The sequence below is a fragment of the Pseudophryne corroboree genome, chromosome 5, assembly GCF_028390025.1.
Source record: "Pseudophryne corroboree isolate aPseCor3 chromosome 5, aPseCor3.hap2, whole genome shotgun sequence".
NCBI lineage: Eukaryota > Metazoa > Chordata > Amphibia > Anura > Myobatrachidae > Pseudophryne > Pseudophryne corroboree.
In genome coordinates, this window is record NC_086448.1 from 218630242 (window position 1) to 218650622 (window position 20381).

At 49.7% G+C, this 20381-nt stretch overlaps 1 protein-coding gene across 2 annotated transcripts in view; it reads left to right on the plus strand.

Annotated features, from left to right (window-relative positions):
• Positions 1–9321: 9321 nt before the first annotated feature.
• CREM (cAMP responsive element modulator) overlaps positions 9322–20381 on the plus strand; it is a 249487-nt gene continuing 238427 nt past the window's right edge. Inside the window, exon 1 of one of the 2 annotated variants that reach the window (XM_063922130.1) lies at positions 9322–9814. The gene's annotated coding sequence lies outside the window, so the exon portion shown is untranslated. The remainder of the gene's footprint in view (positions 9815–20381) is intronic. The other variant, XM_063922129.1, reaches the window with a different exon arrangement.

Sequence of the window (20381 nt, forward strand, 5' to 3'; positions counted from 1 at the left end):
CGTGGTCACCAGGACCCAGTCCTGTATGCCGAACCTGCGGCCCTCGAGAAGATGAGCACTCTGCAGCCACCACAGAAGAGACACCCTGGCCCCCGGGGACAGGGCGATCAGCCGATGCATCTGAAGATGCGATCCGGACCACTTGTCCAACAGATCCCACTGAAAGATCCTGGCATGGAATCTGCCGAAAGGAATGGCTTCGTATGACGCTACCATCTTTCCCAGGACTCGCGTGCAGTGATGCACCGACACCTGCTTTGGTTTCAGGAGATCCCTGACCATGGTCACTAACTCCTGAGCCTTCTCCTCCGGGAGAAATATCTTCTTCTGTTCTGTGTCCAGAATCATGCCCAGGAAGGGCAGACGCGTCGTAGGAATCAGCTGCGACTTTGGACTATTCAGAATCCAGCCGTGCCGTAGCAACACTTCCTGAGAGTGCGCTACGCTGACCAACAACTACTCTCTGGACCTCGCCTTTATGAGGAGATCGTCCAAGAACGGGATAACTGTAACTCCTTGCTTCCGGAGGAGTACCATCATCTCCGCCATTACCATGGTAAAGACTCTCGGTGCCGTGGATAGACCAAACGGCAACGTCTGGAATTGGTAATGACAGTCCTGTACCACAAACCTGGAGGTACTCCTGGTGAGGCGGATAAATGGGGACATGCAAGTACGCATCCTTGATGTCCAGAGATACCATAAAATCCCCCTCTTCCAGGCTGGCAATGACCGCTCTGAGCGATTCCATTTTGAACTTGAACTTTTTTATGTAAATGTTCAAGGATTTTAAATTTAGAATGGGTCTTACCGAACCGTCCGGTTTCGGTACCACAAACAGTGTGGAATAGTAACCCCTTCCCTGCTGAAGGGGGGGTACCATTATTATCACTAGCTGGAGGTACAGCTTGTGAATAGCCGTCAGGACTATCTCCCTCCCCGTGGGAGAAGCTGGCAAGGCGGATTTTAGGTAACGGTGAGGGGGCGTCACTTCGAATTCCAGCTTGTATCCCTGAGATACAATTTGTATAGCCCAAGGATCCACTTGTGAGCGAACCCACTGGTTGCAGAAAATTCGGAGACGCGCCCCCACCGCTCCTGGCTCCGCCTGTGGAGCCCCAGCGTCATGCGGTGGACTTAGTGGAAGCAGGGGAGGACTTTTGTTTCTGAGAACTGGCTGCATGGTGCAGCTTCTTTCCTCTACACCTGCCTCTGGCAAGAAAGGATGCACCTCTGACTCTCTTGCTTTTTTGAGAACGAAAGGACTGCATATGGTAATACGGTGCTTTCTTAGGCTGCGAGGAAACCTGTGGCAAGAAAGTCGACTTTCCAGCTGTTGCTGTGGATACGAGGTCCGAGAGACCGTCCCCAAACAATTCCTCACCCTTATAAGGCAAAACCTCCATGTGTTTTTTAGAGTCGGCATCCCCTGTCCATTGCCGAGTCCATAAGACCCTCCTGGCAGAAATGGACATTGCATTTATTCGAGAGCTCAGCAGGCAAATGTCCCTCTGGGCATCCCGCATATATAAGACGACATCTTTAATATGGCTAATTGTTAGCAATACGGTATCCCTGTCCAGGGTATCCATCCCCTCTGACAGAGTATCTGTCCATGCTGCAACAGCACTGCACATCCAAGCTGAAGCAATAGCCGGTCTCAGTAGAGTACCAGAGTGTGTATACACAGACTTCAAGATACCTTCTTGCTTCCTATCCGCAGGTTCCTTTAGGGCGGCCGTATCCTGAGAAGGCAGGGCCACTCTTTTAGATAAGCGCGTCAGGGCCTTGCCAACCCTAGGGGAGGATTCCCAGCGTAACCTATCCGTTGGCGGGAAAGGGTACGCCATTAGTATTCTCTTGGGAATCACCACTTTCTTATCAGGGGAAGACCACGCTTCTTCACATAACTCATTTAATTCATGTGACGGGGGAAAAGTCACTGGCTGCTTTTTCTCCCCAAACATATTTACCCTCTTGTCAGGGACAGGGTCAGCCTCTAAAATGTGTAATACATTTTTTATTGCAATAACCATGTATCGGATGGCCTTAGTCATTTTGGGCTGTAATAGTGCCTCATCCTCGTCGACGCTGGAGTCGGACTCCGTGTCGACATCTGTGTCAACCGAGATAGTGGGCGTTTTTGAGACGCTGACGGCCTCTGAGGCGCCTGGGCAGGCCCGGGTTGAGAGCCCGGCTGTCCCCCGGCAGCAACATAATCAAATCTCTTATGTAATGAGTTTACATTGTCATTTAAGACCTTCCACATATCCATCCAATCAGGTGTCGGCACCGACGGGGGCGACACCACATTTATCTGCACTTGCTCCGCCTCCACGTAACCCTCCTCATCAAACATGTCGACACAGCCGTACCGACACACAGCACACACACAGGGAATGCTCTGACTGAGGACAGGACCCCACAAGGTCTATGGGGAGACAGAGAAAGAGTATGCCAGCACACACCACAGCGCTATATACACAGGGATACACACTACCAGAAGTGAATTTTTCCCAATAGCTGCTGTATCAATACACCTTTTGCCTAAATTTATGTGCCCCCCCCCCTCTCTTTTTACCCTCTTAGTGCCAGGAGACTGCAGGGGAGCGCCTGGGGAGCGTCCTTCTAGCGGAGCTGTGAAGAGAAATGGCGCTGGTGTGCTGAGGAAGAAGGCCCCGCCCCCTCAGCGGCGGGCTTCTGTCCCGCTGTTTCTGACTAAAAAATGGCGGGGGTTTTACACATATACAGCCACAGGCTGTATTATGTGTCTTTTTTATGCCAAAGGTATTCTTATTGCTGCCCAGGGCGCCCCCCCCCAGCGCCCTGCACCCTACAGTGACCGGAGTGTGTGGTGTGCAGTGGGAGCAATGGCGCACAGCTGTGGTGCTGTGCGCTACCTTAAAGAAGACAGGAGTCTTCAGCCGCCGATTTCATCACCAACTTCTGATCTTCTGGCTCTGCTCGGGGGACGGCGGCGCGGCTCCGGGAACGGACGACCGAGGACCTTTGCCTGTGTTCGAACCCTCTGGAGCTAATGGTGTCCAGTAGCCTAAGAAGCGCAACCTAGCTGTGAACAGGTACGTTTGCTTCTCTCCCCTCGGTCCCACGTAGCAGTGAGTCTGTTGCCAGCAGATCTCACTGAAAATAAAAAACCTAACATTACTTTCTTTACTAGCAGGCTCAGGAGAGCCCACTAGGTGCATCCAGCTCTGGCCGGGCACAGATTCTAACTGAGGTCTGGAGGAGGGGCATAGAGGGAGGAGCCAGTGCACACCAGATAGTACCTAATCTTTCTTTTAGAGTGCCCAGTCTCCTGCGGAGCCCGTCTATTCCCCATGGTCCTTACGGAGTCCCCGGCATCCACTAGGACGTCAGAGAAAATAAGAATTTACTTACCGATAATTCTATTTCTCGTAGTCCGTAGTGGATGCTGGGGACTCCGTAAGGACCATGGGGAATAACGGCTCCGCAGGAGACTGGGCACAAAAGTAAAGCTTTAGGACTACCTGGTGTGCACTGGCTCCTCCCCCGATGACCCTCCTCCAAGCCTCAGTTAGGATACTGTGCCCGGACGAGCGTACACAATAAGGAAGGATTTTGAATCCCGGGTAAGACTCATACCAGCCACACCAATCACACCGTATAACTTGTGATCTAAACCCAGTTAACAGCATGATAACAGAGGAGCCTCTAGAAAAGATGGCTCACTACAGCAATAACCCGATTTTTGGTAACAATAACTATGTACCAGTATTGCAGACAATCCGCACTTGGGATGGGCGCCCAGCATCCACTACGGACTACGAGAAATAGAATTATCGGTAAGTAAATTCTTATTTTCTCTGACGTCCTAGTGGATGCTGGGGACTCCGTAAGGACCATGGGGATTATACCAAAGCTCCCAAACGGGCGGGAGAGTGCGGATGACTCTGCAGCACCAAATGAGAGAACTCCAGGTCCTCCTCAGCCAGGGTATCAAATTTGTAGAATTTTACAAACGTATTTGCTCCTGACCAAGTAGCTGCTCGGCAAAGTTGTAAAGCCGAGACCCCTCGGGCAGCCGCCCAAGATGAGCCCACCTTCCTTGTGGAGTGGGCATTTACAGATTTTTGGCTGTGGCAGGCCTGCCACAGAATGTGCAAGCTGAATTGTACTACAAATCCAACGAGCAATAGTCTGCTTAGAAGCAGGAGCACCCAGCTTGTTGGGTGCATACAGGATAAACAGCGAGTCAGATTTTCTGACTCCAGCCGTCCTGGAAACATATATTTTCAGGGCCCAGACAACGTCTAGCAACTTGGAGTCCTCCAAGTCCCTAGTAGCCGCAGGCACCACAATAGGTTGGTTCAGGTGAAACGCTGAAACCACCTTAGGGAGAAACTGAGGACGAGTCCTCAATTCCGCCCTGTCCGAATGGAAAATCAGATAAGGGCTTTTACAGGATAAAGCCGCCAATTCTGACACGCGCCTGGCCCAGGCCAGGGCCAACAGCATGACCACTTTCCATGTGAGATATTTTAACTCCACAGATTTAAGTGGTTCAAACCAATGTGACTTTTGGAACCCAAAACTACATTGAGATCCCAAGGTGCCACTGGAGGCACAAAAGGAGGCTGTATATACAGTACCCCTTTTACAAACGTCTGAACTTCAGGGACTGAAGCTAGTTCTTTTTGGAAGAAAATTGACAGGGCTGAAATTTGAACCTTAATGGACCCCAATTTCAGGCCCATAGACACTCCTGTTTGCAGGAAATGTAGGAATCGACCCAGTTGAAATTCCTCCGTCGGGCCTTACTGGCCTCGCACAACGCAACATATTTTCGCCAAATGCGGTGATAATGTTTTGCAGTTACATCCTTCCTGGCTTTGATCAGGATAGGGATGACTTCATCCGGAATGCCTTTTTCCTTCAGGATCCGGCGTTCAACCGCCATGCCGTCAAACGCAGCCGCGGTAAGTCTTGGAACAGACAGGGTCCTTGCTGGAGCAGGTCCCTTCTTAGAGGTAGAGGCCACGGATCCTCCGTGAGCATCTCTTGAAGTTCCGGTTACCAAGTCCTTCTTGGCCAATCCGGAGCCACGAATATAGTGCTTACTCCTCTCTATCTTATAATTCTCAGTACCTTGGGTATGAGAGGCAGAGGAGGGAACACATACACTGACTGGTACACCCACGGTGTTACCAGAGCGTCTACAGCTATTGCCTGAGGGTCCCTTGACCTGGCGCAATACCTGTCGAGTTTTTCCCAACGGTTTATAATCATGTGGAAGACTTCTGGGTGAAGTCCCCACTCTCCCAGGTGGAGGTCGTGTCTGCTGAGGAAGTCTGCTTCCCAGTTGTCCACTCCCGGAATGAATACTGCTGACAGTGCTATCACATGATTTTCCGCCCAGCGAAGAATCCTTGCAGCTTCTGCCATTGCCCTCCTGCTTCTTGTGCCACCCTGTCTGTTTACGTGGGTGACTGCCGTGATGTTGTCCGACTGGATCAACACCGGCTGACCTTAAAGCAGAGGTCTTGCTAAGCTTAGAGCATTGTAAATGGCCCTTAGCTTCAGGATATTTATGTGAAGTGATGTCTCCAGGCTTGACCATAAGCCCTGGAAATTCCTTCCCTGTGTGACTGCTCCCCAGCCTCGCAGGCTGGCATCCGTGGTCACCAGGACCCAGTCCTGAATGCCAAATCTGCGGCCCTCTAGAAGATGAGCACTCTGCAACCACCACAGGAGGGACACCCTTGTCCTTGGTGACAGGGTTATCCGCCGATGCATCTGAAGATGCGACCCGGACCATTTGTCCAGCAGGTCCCACTGGAAAGTTCTTGCGTGGAATCTGCCGAATGGGATTGCTTCGTAGGAAGCCACCATTTTTCCCAGAACCCTTGTGCATTGATGCACTGAGACTTGGCTCGGTTTTAGGAGGTTCCTGACTAGCTCGGATAACTCCCTGGCTTTCTCCTCCGGGAGAAACACCTTTTTTCTGGACTGTGTCCAGGATCATCCCTTGGAACAGAAGACGAGTCGTCGGAACCAGCTGTGATTTTGGAATATTGAGAATCCAACCGTGCTGCCGCAACACTACCTGAGATAGTGCTACACCGACCTCCAACTGTTCTCTGGATCTTACCCTTATCAGGAGATCGTCCAAGTAAGGGATAACTAAAACTCCCTTCCTTCGAAGGAGTATCATCATTTCGGCCATTACCTTGGTAAAGACCCGGGGTGCCGTGGACCATCCAAACGGCAGCGTCTGAAACTGATAGTGACAGTTCTGTACCACAAACCTGAGGTACCCTTGGTGAGAAGGGTAAATTGGGACATGAAGGTAAGCATCCTTTATGTCCAGAGACACCATGTAGTCCCCTTCTTCCAGGTTCGCAATCACTGCTCTGAGTGACTCCATCTTGAATTTGAACTTCTGTATGTAAGTGTTCAAAGATTTTAGATTTAAAATCGGTCTCACCGAGCCGTCCGGCTTCGGTACCACAACAGTGTGGAATAATACCCCTTTCCCTGTTGCAGGAGGGGTACCTTGATTATCACCTGCTGGGAATACAGCTTGTGAATGGCTTCCAAAACTGCCTCCCTGTCGGAGGGAGACGTCGGTAAAGCCGACTTTAGGAAACGGCGAGGGGGAGACGTCTCGAATTCCAATTTGTACCCCTGAGATACCACCTGAAGGATCCAGGGGTCTACTTGCGAGTGAGCCCACTGCGCGCTGAAATTCTTGAGACGGGCCCCCACCCTGCCTGAGTCCGCTTGTAAAGCCCCAGCGTCATGCTGAGGGCTTGGCAGAGGCGGGAGAGGGCTTCTGTTCCTGGGAACTGGCTGATTTCTACAGCCTTTTTCCTCTCCCTCTGTCACGGGGCAGAAATGAGGAACCTTTTGCCCGCTTGCCCTTATGGGAACGAAAGGACTGCGCCTGATAATACGGCGTCTTCTTATGTTGAGAGGCGACCTGGGGTAAAAACGTGGATTTCCCAGCTGTTGCCGTGGCCACCAGGTCTGAAAGACCGACCCCAAATAACTCCTCCCCTTTATAAGGCAATACTTCCATATGCCGTTTGGAATCCGCATCACCTGACCACTGTCGTGTCCATAACCCTCTTCTGGCAGAAATGGACAACGCACTTACTCTTGATGCCAGTCGGCAAATATTCCGCTGTGCATCACGCATATATAGAAATGCATCTTTTAAATGCTCTATAGGCAATAATATACTGTCCCTATCTAGGGTATCAATATTTTCAGTCAGGGAATCCGACCACGCCAACCCAGCACTGCACATCCAGGCTGAGGCGATTGCTGGTCGCAGTATAACACCAGTATGTGTGTAAATACATTTTAGGATACCCTCCTGCTTTCTATCAGCAGGATCCTTAAGGGCGGCCATCTCAGGAGAGGGTAGAGCCCTTGTTTTTACAAGCGTGTGAGCGCTTTATCCACCCTAGGGGGTGTTTCCCAACGCACCCTAACCTCTGGCGGGAAAGGATATAATGCCAATAACCGTTTAGAAAATATCAGTTTTTATCGGGGGAAACCCACGCTTCATCACACACCTCATTTAATTTCTCAGATTCAGGAAAACTACAGGTAGTTTTTCCTCACCGAACATAATACCCCTTTTGGTGGTACTCGTATTATCAGAAATGTGTAAAACATTTTTCATTGCCTCAATCATGTAACGTGTGGCCCTACTGGAAGTCACATTTGTCTCTTCACCGTCGACAGTGGAGTCAGTATCCGTGTCGGCGTCTGTATCTGCCATCTGAGGTAACGGGCGCTTTAGAGCCCCTGACGGCCTATGAGACGTCTGGACAGGCACAAGCTGAGTAGCCGGCTGTCTCATGTCAACCACTATCTTTTGTAAAGAGCTGACACTGTTAATTCCTTCCAACAGTTCACCCACTCAGGTGTCGACCCCCTAGGGGGTGACATCCCTATTACAGGCAATTTTCTCCGCCTCCACATCATTTTCCTCCTCATACATGTCGACACAAACGTACCGACACACAGCACACACACAGGGAATGCTCTGATAGAGGACAGGACCCCACTAGCCCTTTGGGGAGTCAGAGGGAGAGTTTGCCAGCACACACCAGAGCGCTATATATATACAGGGATAACCTTATATAAGTGTTTTTCCCCTTATAGCTGCTGTATTGTTAATACTGCGCCTAATTTGTGCCCCCCTCTCTTTTTTTTAACCCTTTCTGTAGTGTAGTGACTGCAGGGGAGAGCCAGGGAGCTTCCCTCCAACGGAGCTGTGAGGGAAAATGGCGCCAGTGTGCTGAGGAGATAGGCTCCGCCCCTTTTTCGCGGACTTTTCTCCTGCTTTTTTATGGATTCTGGCAGGGGTTAAAATTCATCCATATAGCCCTGGGGGCTATGTGTGATGTATTTTCGCCAGCCAAGGTGTTTTAATTGCTGCTCAGGGCGCCCCCCCCTAGCGCCCTGCACCCTCAGTGACCGAAGTGTGAAGTGTGCTGAGGAGCAATGGCGCACAGCTGCAGTGCTGTGCGCTACCTTGGTGAAGACAGGATGTCTTCTGCCGCCGATTTTCCGGACCTCTTCTTGCTTCTGGCTCTGTAAGGGGGCCGGCGGCGCGGCTCTGGGACCGGACTCCATGGCTGGGCCTGTGTTCGATCCCTCTGGAGATAATGGTGTCCAGTAGCCTAAGAAGCCCAATCCACTCTGCACGCAGGTGAGTTCGCTTCTTCTCCCCTTAGTCCCTCGATGCAGTGAGCCTGTTGCCAGCAGGTCTCACTGAAAATAAAAAACCTAAACTAAACTTTTCACTAAGCAGCTCAGGAGAGCCACCTAGTGTGCACCCTTCTCGTTCGGGCACAAAAATCTAACTGAGGCTTGGAGGAGGGTCATAGGGGGAGGAGCCAGTGCACACCAGGTAGTCCTAAAGCTTTACTTTTGTGCCCAGTCTCCTGCGGAGCCGCTATTCCCCATGGTCCTTACGGAGTCCCCAGCATCCACTAGGACGTCAGCGAAAGAGGGTTTATAATATATAGTCTAGTTCCTCTTCAGTTACTGAAACAGAGGGGGATCTAGTCTCTACCATGCTGGGACGTGCATTTTAACAACAGATGGAGTGCCAAAGTTCCAAATCACTGCGGGATGTCATAGTTGAATAGCGACTTATCCCTCACGCAGCAAACTGACATAACACTACAGGTGTAATAACGTTCTACTCCTGTTTCACCACATGAGCTGCTCCATTGTAAGCAGGATGACTGGCCCCAAACGTTGCTTAATTTGCGGTTAGCCAAGGTCAGATGGATCAGTAATAGGCCCGTGTGTGTGCAGCCGTTACATGAAACACAGACAAAACTGCATATAAACACCGTAAGGCCGCACCGGGTGATAGACGCGCGCTTCCCCCGCCAGTGGCTGCGGTACCGGCAGTGACAGGAGAGCGGCGGGCGGTGACCGGAATGACTCATTGTGCGTTACTTAAACCAGGCCCGAGCCGGGACCGTTACATGACGGCGCTCAGTCCGACCACAGCCCAGCCCGGGGAGCACACCACACGGAGAGTCTCTCGCTGCAGCCGGAGGGGAACAGAGTTCTGACCACTTCCTCGCCCTGTGCTTGACGGTCGCGCCTGCTGCTTAGGCCCGAAGCTCTGCCTCGCCCATTCACCCCTCCCCCACTGTGGCAACAGCTCGGGCGTAGCCTTCCCTCCCTCCGGGTGACGCGTCCGGTTACGTGCCTGCTGCACAGCCTGGGCTCAGGCCTGTCCTCTCCGCCCGCTGCTTGTGACGAGCCGGCTACGTGAGCACCGCTGCTGACAGGCTTGGTAAGTCCCTCAGACACGCACAGGAGGCGGATCAGGGCCGCCATCACTTAGTCCCTGCTCCGCCAGGGGGAGCTGCTCCATGCCGCCGCTGCCTGTAGCCGGCTTATGCGCTCCATATTCCCCGGTTACGTACTGCTCCTTACTCATACACTGCATATACTAATATAGTCGCCTCTATATACATATTATACACTCCATTATATGTACTCTACATGCGCCTCACACACTGATACACTGTGTATAGCCACATATATACACTTCTTATATACACTGTAATACTTGCTCCTCATACCTACACTCTGCACATAGTCACACACATGATATTAAACATTACATATGTACAGGGTTGGACTGGCCCACAGAGGTACAGGGGCACCCCCAGTGAGCCCCACTGCCTGTGCTCCCACCTCCTCCTCTAGGGTATCAGGTTCCAGATGGTTAGCGTATAAGTCTGATGGTGGGAACACTGCACATGTGCAGAATGGGTCCTGCGTCCTCGCACGCAGTGCTCCCTGCACCCCAGTCTGATTGACATGCTGAGGGTGTTTGGGAGTTGGGAAGGGGCTACGTCAGGGTCTGTTTTGAGGGGTGGTCTTCAGTATGCTGGCTGTCCGGATCCCGGCGCACAGTATACCGGCGCCGGGATCCCGACAGCCGGCATACCGACACTTATTCTCCCTCGTGGGGGTCACAACCCCCCCCTGGAGGGAGAATAACGCGCGCCACCGTGCCTGTAGCATGGCGAGCGCTGCGAGTCCGCAAGGGGCTCATTTGCGCTCGCCACACTGTCGGTAAGCCGAATTGAATCTAGTTCATTGGTCAGCAGCCAAATTGAGCTTCAATTTGTCATTTCCCAGCCAATCAAAAAGCATTAGGGTGAGACTGGATCTGTGTGCCAGGGCTATGCATAGTAAGATGGGGCAGTTGTTATCAATAGCTGAAACATCTTAAAAGAAAAACATTTAAATCTCATTAAACATTTTTTTTTGGTTTTGTGATTATATATTCAAAATGTACATATCAATGTGTTTAGTAGATGACAATTTGTAATGTAAATGTTTAATGTGTCATATCCACAAATGGTTTCTACAATTATTGCATTTTGGAGACTCCAGAAAAAGCACAAGGTTACTTTTTATGAATAGTTAGTCGAGCCAAAAAGGCAGAACTGCTGTAAAGTGAAAAACAGACAGAGTGTAGCCAAGACCTGAGAAGAGATCACGTGACATGGGACAGGATGATGTCTATAGTGATGTTTGCTCCAGACAAAATCCATCCCATTCTTCTATTTAATTTATGGGCTAAATAAGGTAAATCAGGACCCCTTTTCCTGTGTACAGTATCTTGTACATTTTTGTGGATCATACTCTGAATAATGGATAAATAGGATTTGCCAGTTACAAGATTTTGAATAACAAAGACTGCACAGGGAAGACTATGCAATTTGCTTCCACATGATTTTCCTTAATGTTGACTTCCATACACCACGTCATTATAGCTAGGTGCTGTATCTTCATTAACCACTTAACTGGCATGTTCAGATTTCATGCAACTGCGCCGTCCCACCCTGTCCCCCTGTTTTTGACGAGGAGATCCGTTCTGCAGATGTGCATAATATAATGTTTAAATATTTTAAAAAATACTTTTTCCACTTTATTAAATAAAATACACTTTAGAAAACAATGTTGTTAACGATTTTGAAGGGAAAAATCGTCAGGTAAAATGGTTAAAATCTTTATTTTAATCAAGTTTTCAAGACTCTTAAAACTATCTTGCAGACTTGCTAGGATAGCATAATGTTTAAATGTAAATTTGTGTTTTTTATGTTTCAAGCTCTTTAAACTCTTTTTAACTGCAATGTTCCTCTTTTCGTTTCGAAATTGTTTGTGCAATTTGCACAATAGCTAATTTCTGCTGGGGGGTACACTGGGCTCCACAAGGATAGACATAGGGGTGTAGAGTAGGATCTTGATCCGAGGCACCAACAGGCTGAAAAGCTTTGACCTTCCCAGAATGCATAGCGCCGCCTCCTCTATAACCCCGCCTCCCTGCACAGGAGCTCCGTTTTGTAGTTGGTGCTGCAGTAACAGAGGGGCTGCTCCAGGCAGCCCTAAGAAGAGCTTTTTTTGAAGAAAAAAGTGAAGACTACAAGGGCAGCAGCGGTGGTAAATGTCTTGTGACATTCACTGCTGCAGCTCCAGCTCTCCTCAGCGGCGCTGTACACTCCTGAGCCCTGGTTGCCGGGTAATTACAGCAGGAGGCTCCGGTTTTCTTTACGTCAGGCACACACGACGGGGGCTCTCCGGGATCGCGTGGCCGCGCTTCGGGAGGTGGTGAGTGGGTCCCGCTTGTGGGACCCGGTCTTTATCGCGATCCGGCGCGGTCAGTGGGAGGCGGGCCGCGCGCGCTGGCGGTGGACACTGTGGCAGTACAGGCGATCCCACTAGATCACCAGGGCATGGGTGCAGGTCAGGTTTTCTCTCTAAACCATTTTCAGTAGCCCACAGTACCCTGTGGTTTTGCCAGCAGGGGGATAAGGCTTAAACCTGAAGCCCCAGCCCCAGGGCGCCATTTCCTGCAAATGTTCCCGCCTTGGAGCTGCATATCTGTCTCTCCCTCATTCCCTGTCAGTGTCTGGGCGCCATTATCTCTCAGCTTCACTGTTACTGGGACTGCTTGGGCTTATCCTCCTGTGTAAAGCCGCCTGGTTGTCAGTGCTGTGACTTTACATGACACTTAAGTATTCTACCTGCCTTTTTAGACAGTGCTAGTTAAGAAAGAGTGCATTTAGTCAGGGTTTTTTTAGTACAATTACCCTGTGATATACATCCAGTTCTTACTGTGTAGTGTTATATCTATTGACTATATAGCTATATTTATAAGCTAGTCCAGTGCAGTATTATTGTTAGTAATAACCTCTGCATTGTACAGACTGTGACTATTTGTGTGCATTAGATAGCTGAGTGGTGTCCATTTCGTGTCTTTCACTCAACTTGCTATCCCTATATTCTATAACCTGAGGGGGCTTGGTGCGTCAGGTTTTATATTGATATAGGATTTTCACAAAGATATACTTTAATATGTATTTTTCTCTGTGATTTAGTCACCATATCTCTCCTTTATCTCCGCTGGTGCTGACTACACTGCGCAGGGGTTTGGGTAAGAGGTATTGTGCTGCTGCCAATTGTACTGTGTTACCTGATACTGCAAGTTATATCATGTCTGCTTCTGAGGGTAACGGTTCTGGGGCTGAACACACTGCCGGTGTTGCTGAAGCCACAGATCCCTATGTGGAGAATATAGCAGCTGTGGTTCTGGTTCTGGGGGCTCCTTGCCCCCCAGTGGGACTGTGGCAACGGAGGTACATAATGACCCACCGTGGGCCGCTTTTTCCACGCTTCTACATACGCTTGTTAATAAACTAACACCCCCTATGGGACCCCCTATGCCGGTACAACCGTATGTGGTCCCTGCAGCTAACCCGCCGTGGGCGGATGATTTATCTGCTCAATTGAAGAAGTTGAACCAGTCCCTGACTACTAAAAAGTCTGACCATCGCTCGCCTAAGCCCAAGGGGTCCTCTAAGCGAGCGCTTGTCTCCTCACAATCCACTGCTGTCACTGACACCTCGTCTGATGAAGACGGCACTTACACTGACCCCACAGGTTCTGACACAGATACTGCTGATGGGGAGGGTAGTTCACATGTGGATGTTCCTGATCTTTTGGAGGCTATTAAGTTAATTCTGCAGATTACGGATGATCCCGAGCCATCCGTCCCTCCTAAGAAACCAGATAGGTTCAAGCGTCAGAAGGTGGTTAAACAAGTTTTACCTCACTCTGACCACCTAGTGCAGAGGTTCTCAAACTCGGTCCTCGGGAGCCCACACAGTGCATGTTTTGCAGGTAACCCAGCAGGTGCACAGGTGTATTAATTACTCACTGACACATTTTAAAAGGTCCACAGGTGGAGCTAATTATTTCACTTGCCATTCTGTGAGGAGACCTGCAAAACATGCACTGTTTGGGTTCCCGAGGACCGAGTTTGAGAACCTCTGACCTAGTGGATATACGTCAGGAACCCTGGGAAAACCCGGGTACGAAGTTTGTGCCTCAAAAGAAGATGCTGGCTCGCTATCCCCTCGCACCAGAGCAGTCTAAGAATTGGGAAACGCCTTCTCCAGTAGACTCACATGTGGCTAGGATTGTGGTTTCCTCAGCTCTACCTGTCACTACCGTCACGTCTCTAAAAGAGCCTACGGATAAACGTGTGGAGGGTTGTCTGAAAGTGATTTACACCCACACGGGTGCTGCAGAAAGGCCCACTATTGCAGTAACATGGGCTACAGAGGCTATTGAAGCATGGGCCTTAGAGTTAGAAGCTGAAATCTCCTCTGACAATGCTTGTCATATATTGTCACAGCTTCTCGCTATATTAAAGAGGCGGCTTCTGATGCCGGTATCCTAGCAGCCAAGGCCTCTACTACGTCAGTCCTGGATCGCCGGATACTGTGGCTGAGATCCTGGTCTGTGGATCTGGATTCTTGAAAAACCCTGGAGGTACTCCCTTTCAAAGGAGATATTCTATTTGGGGAGGACTTAAATAAGATAGTGGCTGACTTGGCTACTGCCAAAACTGCCTGTCTGCCAAGTACCGCTCCTTCTGTGTCGAAGGCTAAAGGTACTTCCTTTCGCCCGTTTCGTCCTTCAGGTAAAGCAAAAGGTCAGGCGTACAACAAGCAGGCCCGCACTTCCAAACCTGGTAAGCCAAAGCCCAAAATAGCCTGGGCGGCCCGTCAGCCAGCTTCCAAGGCCGATAAGCCTGCCGCATGACGGGGCGGGCCTCCTCCTGGGGGATCCCAGGGTGGGGGGCCGGCTTCTAGGGTATACCCAGGAATGGTTGAAGACCACTTCAGATGCCTGGGTACGGGAAGTCGTCACTCGAGGTTACGCCATAGCCTTCAAAAACTGACCCCCTCATCGATTTTGCCAGACAGACGTCCCGTTGGACCAGACAAAGGCAAACACTCTGCATTCGGTGGTACAGACCCTCCTGGATACAGGAGTCGTAGAACAGGTGCCTCTTGCGCAGAGGGGCCGGGGGTACTATTCTCCGCTGTTTCTAGTCCCGAAACCGAATGGGTCCTCCTGGCCCATTCTCGACCTCAAGGCATTGAACAGGTTTGTGAAGGTTTCCAAGTTCCGTATGGAAACCCTTCGCTCTATAGTTCTGGCCTTGGAACCTGGGGACTACATGGTCTCCCTGGACATACAGGATGCTTACCTGCATATTCCTATAGCAGCGTCACATCCACAATACCTGAGGTTTGCTATTGGCAACCTCCATTACCAGTTTCGGGCGTTACCTTTTGGTTTAACAACGTCTCCGCGAGTCTTCACCAAAGTCATGGCGGTGATGACGGTGGTACTCTGCCGTCAAGGGGTCAGTATACGGCCGTATCTGGATGACTTATTAATCCTGGCAAATTCCCCAGAACTTCTCCTACGTCATCTAGATATGACGGTCTGGTTTCTACAAGCCCACGGGTGGCTCATCAACTGGAAGACATCCTCCCTCATCCCTGCTCAGAGCATGGTGCATCTGGGAGCGCTATTGGACACTCACAACCAGAGGTTGTTCTTGTGTCAGGAGAAAGTCCTGAAGCTTCAGGACAGGATTCGTTGCTTCCTTTCTCATCCGCAAGTGTCAATAGATTCGGCGATGCAGGTGCTGGGCCTCATGGTATCGGCTTTCGACATGGTGGAGTATGCTCAATTCCATTCTCGCCCCCTCCAGAGGCTGATTCTAGCCAAGTGGGATGGCCTGCCTCACCGGATCAGGTCTCAAATGATCTCATTGACTCCGGAGGTCCGTCTGTCGCTGCTCTGGTGGCTCTGGGACCAACAACTGTGCAGGGGCTGTCCGTTCTGGATATCCGACTGGGTCCTGTTGACGACAGATGCCAGTCTAAGAGGTTGGGGCACGGTACTGGAGCAACACTCCCTTCAGGGTCGGTGGACCAAGGAGGAGTCCCTCCTCTCAATCAGCATTCTGGAATTGCGGGCTGTCTTCAATGCATTGAACCTAGCCCAGCATTTAATTCAGAACCGTCCTGTTCAAGTGCAGATAACGCCACCACAGTGGCTTACATAAATCATCAAGGCGGCACTCGAAGCCGTCTGGCAATGAGGGAAGTCTCACGGATTCTGCATTGGGCGGAACGCCATCTACCAGCCATATCGGCAATCTTCATTCCGGGAGTCCTGAATTGGGAAGCGGACTTTCTCAGTCGTCAGGACGTACATGCCGGCGAGTGGGGCCTCTTAGTGGAAAAGTGGGGTCTTCTAGACGTAGATCTGATGGCGTCTCGACACAATCACAAGGGTCCGGTCTTCGGAGCAAGGACAAGGGATCCTCAAGCAGCATTCGTGGATGGGCTGGCGGTGCCGTGGAGGTTTCGGCTGCGGTACGTGTTCCCTCCGGTGTCACTCCTGCCCAGGGTAATTCGGAAGTTTAAGTAAGAAAAAGGAATTCTGCTTCTCATAGCTCCAGCGTGGCCCAGACGGCACTGGTTCTCAGACCTCCAAGGCCTATCGTCAGAGCGTCCAATTCTACTTCCACAACGCCCAGACCTCCTCGTTCAGGGCCCCTGTGTCTACCAGGACCTAGCCCGGCTGTATTTGACGGCGTGGCTCTTGAAGCTTCCGTCTTAAGGGCTAAAGGGTTTTCTGAGGCGGTCATTCAAACTGTGTTGTGGGCCTGGAAACGGTAACCGGCTTCGGCTCGGATATACTATAGGGTCTGGCATTCTTACTTTGTTTGGTGCGCATCTAACGATTATGACGTTTAGTATATCCAAGTTGTTGGCTTTTCTTCAGCAGGGCCTGGACTTAGGTCTGTGTCTGGCCTCCCTCAAGGTTCATATTTCTGCCTTGTCGGTGTGGTTTCAGAGAAAAATTGCGACCTTACCTGATGTGCATACCTTTACTCAGGGTGTGTTGCGTATCCAACCTCCCTATGTCCCACCTGTTGCTTCTTGGGACTTGTCGGTGGTTTTGGAGGCGTTACAAGAGTCTCCGTTTGAACCTCTTGGTTCAGCTGATCTTAAGTGGTGTTTCTGCTGGCTATTGCTTCAGCTAGATGAGTGTCGGATTTGGGTGCCTTGTCCTGTAGTTCCCCATATCTGATACTTCACTGTGACCGGGCGGTTCTTAGGACTCGTCCCGGATATTTACCTAAGATGGTTTCCTCGTTCCACCTTAACCAGGAGATTGTGGTTCCGGCACTTGTTTCTCCTGATCTGTCTCCCAAAGAGAGGTCTTTGGATGTGGTACGGGCGCTCCGTATCTATGTGAAGAGAACTGCTTCGATTAGAAAATCTGATTCTCTTTGTGCTGTTTGGATTTCACAAACGGGGCTGGCCTACTCACAAGCAGACTTTGGCCAGATGGATTAGAATGGTGATTGCACATGCTTATGTGTGGGCTGGTCTATCAGCTCCTGCTCACATTAAGGCCCATTTTACTCGGTCTGTTGGACCTACTTGGGCGGCCCGCCGTGGTGCGACCCTTGAACAATTGTGCAGGGCGGCTACGTGGTCCTCTGTGAACACGTTCATAAGGTTTTATGCCTTCGATACTGCCGCTTCCCAGGATGCTTCCTTTGGACGCCGGGTTCTTGTGCCCGCTACAGTGCGTCCCCTCCCATAAGGAACTGCTTTAGGACATCCCCTATGTCTATCCTTGTGGAGCCCAGTGTACCCCGCAGCAGAAAACGAGTTTTATGGTAAGAACTTACCTTTGTTAAAACTCTTTCTGCAAGGTACACTGGGCTTCACAAGGCGCCCACCCTGACGCACTAAGCTTCTTTGGGTTGGTATGGCATTTTCTGCTGACACTTCTCCTGTCGTGAGAGTGTGGTATATGTGGCTACTAACCGTTGTCGTCTCTTTTCCTGCTACTGCATTGGGCTGGTTAACTAAAAACTGAGCTCCTGTGCAGGGAGGCGGGGTTATAGAGGAGGCGGCGCTATGCATTCTGGGAAGAAGGTCAAAGCTTTTCAGCCTGTTGGTGCCTCGGATCAAGATCCTACTCTACAACCCTATGTCTATCCTTGTGGAGCCCAGTGTACCTTGCAGAAAGAGTTTTAACAAAGGTAAGTTCTTACCATAAAACTCGTTTTTTAGTTGTACCATACAAATACCAGTACATTGTTAGGAATTATAGCCCCAAAAAATGGTATGAAATTCAGCTAGTTCATTAAAAAATACTACAAATGAATATCGCAGGTTTAGCAGGCCTGCAAGTACTGAATAACGCCATTCTGAGGCCCATTGATCACATTTGCAATGCTTTGCATTCCAGATATTGGTAAATTTGCCAGCATTGCATCCCCTATAGCAGCGGTGGCCAACCCGCGGCTCTTTCTTTACCGAGCTGCGGCTCCTGCCTCCCCCTCCCTGACACTGGCTGCAGAATCCCCCCCTGATGGAGAGATGGAGATAGCTTTATCTCCGTCTCTACAGTTGTAGAGAATGGCCACCGCGGCCATCCGTGAGTAGGGCAGCCTCCCTGCTCTCCCTTCTCCGCCACTGCCTGTCACTCCCAGCAGCACCCAGCCCAACCACAGTGCCCTGTGCTGTGAAGAGCCACAGCGTAGAGCGGGAAGGACAAGAGGACAGCTAGCCAGTGGATGCTGCTTCAAACACTCTCTCTCTCTCTCTCTCTCTCTCTCTCTCTCTCTCTCTCTCTCTCTCTCTCTCTCTCTCTCTCTCTCTCTCTCTCTCTCTCTCTCTCTCTCTCTCTCTCTCTCTCTCTCTCTCTCTCTCTCTCTCTCTCTCTCTCCTCTTGCCTGGCATAAAGTGTAAAGAGGGGACTCTGCCTGCTATAGAAACATGGAATTTGACGGCAGATAAGAACCACTTGGCCCATCTAGTCTGCCCATTTTTTTTAATCCTTTAGGTAATCGCAACCCTTTTTGACTTTAATTCTTTGTAAGGATATTCATATGCCTATCCCAAGCATGTTTAAATTGCTCTACAGTCTCAGCCTCTACCACCTCTGATGGGAGGCTATTCCACTTATTCACTACCCTTTCTGTGAAATAAATTTTTCCTTAAATTTCCCCTGAACCTGCCTCCCTCCAGTTTCAGTGTATGTCCTCGAGTTCTAATACTTCTCTTCCTTTGAAGAATGTTTCCCTCCTGAACTTTGTTAAAACCTTTGGTATATTTGAAAGTTTCTATCATGTCTCCCCTTTCCCTTCTCTCCTCCATACTATACATGTTAAGATCTTTTAGCCTTTCCGGGTAAGTTTTGTGATGTAGGCCATGCACCATTTTAGTTGCCCTTCTTTGTACACTCTCTAATGTATTTATATCCTTCTGGAGATGGTCTCCAGAACTGGACACAGTATTCCAGATGAGGCCGCACCAATGACCTATACAGTGGCATTATTACTTCTCTTTTCCTGCTACTGATTCCTCTCCCTATGCAACCAAGCATCTGACTTGCCTTTCTCATTGCTTTGTTGCATTGCTTTCCTGCCTTTAAGTCACTTGAAATAGTGACTCCTAAATCACTTTCCTCCTCAGTAGTTTCCATTATAGTACCCTTGATACTATATTTAGCCTTTGGGTTTTTGAGACCCAAGTGCATGATTTTGCATTTTTTAGCATTAAACTGTAGTTGCCATGTTCTTGACCATTTTTCAAGCCTAGCTAGGTCATCAATCATTTATTTTACCCCTCCTGGTGTGTCTACCCTGTTGCATATCTTTGTATCATCTGCAAAAAGGCATACTTTCCCTTCAATACCATTTGCAATGTCACCAACAAAGATATTAAAGAGAACTGGTCCGAGTACAGATCCCTGGGGTACTCCACTGGTAACATTTCCCTCCATAGATTGCACGCCATTGACTACAACTGTCTGTTTCCTATCCTGCAACCAGGTTCTTATCCATTTAACTATTTTATAATCCACCCCCACACTTTCAAGTTTATTTAGCAGTCTGCGATGTGGGACAGTGTCAAATGCCTTACTAAAGTCTAGATATGCTACATCTACAGCTCCCCCTTGATCTATTATTTTCATCACAGAGTCAAAAAAGTCAATAAGATTTGTTTGGCATGATCTCCCACCAGTAAATCCATGCTGTTTTGGATCCTGTAAGCTATTTGATTTAAGATATTCCACAACTCTTTCTTTTAGTAGTTTTTCCATTACTTTCCCTACTACTGATGTAAGGCTTACTGGTCTGTAGTTACTTGCTTCTTCCTTGCTTCCACTTTTGTACAGTGGAACTACATTTTCTCTTTTCCAGTCCTCTGGAATGGCACCTGTATTTAGTGACTGGTTAAATAATTCTGTTAATGGTGTCACCAGCACATCTTTTAGCTCTTTTAGTATCCTTGGGTGTATCCCATCTGGCCCCATTGATTTATCCACTTTTAGTTTTGAAAGTTCAGTTAGGACCTTCTCCTCTGTAAATGTACTTTCATCTACCTTATTTTTATGAATGTCCTTGCAACATAACTGGGGCCCCTTCCCTTCTCCTTCTGGAGTAA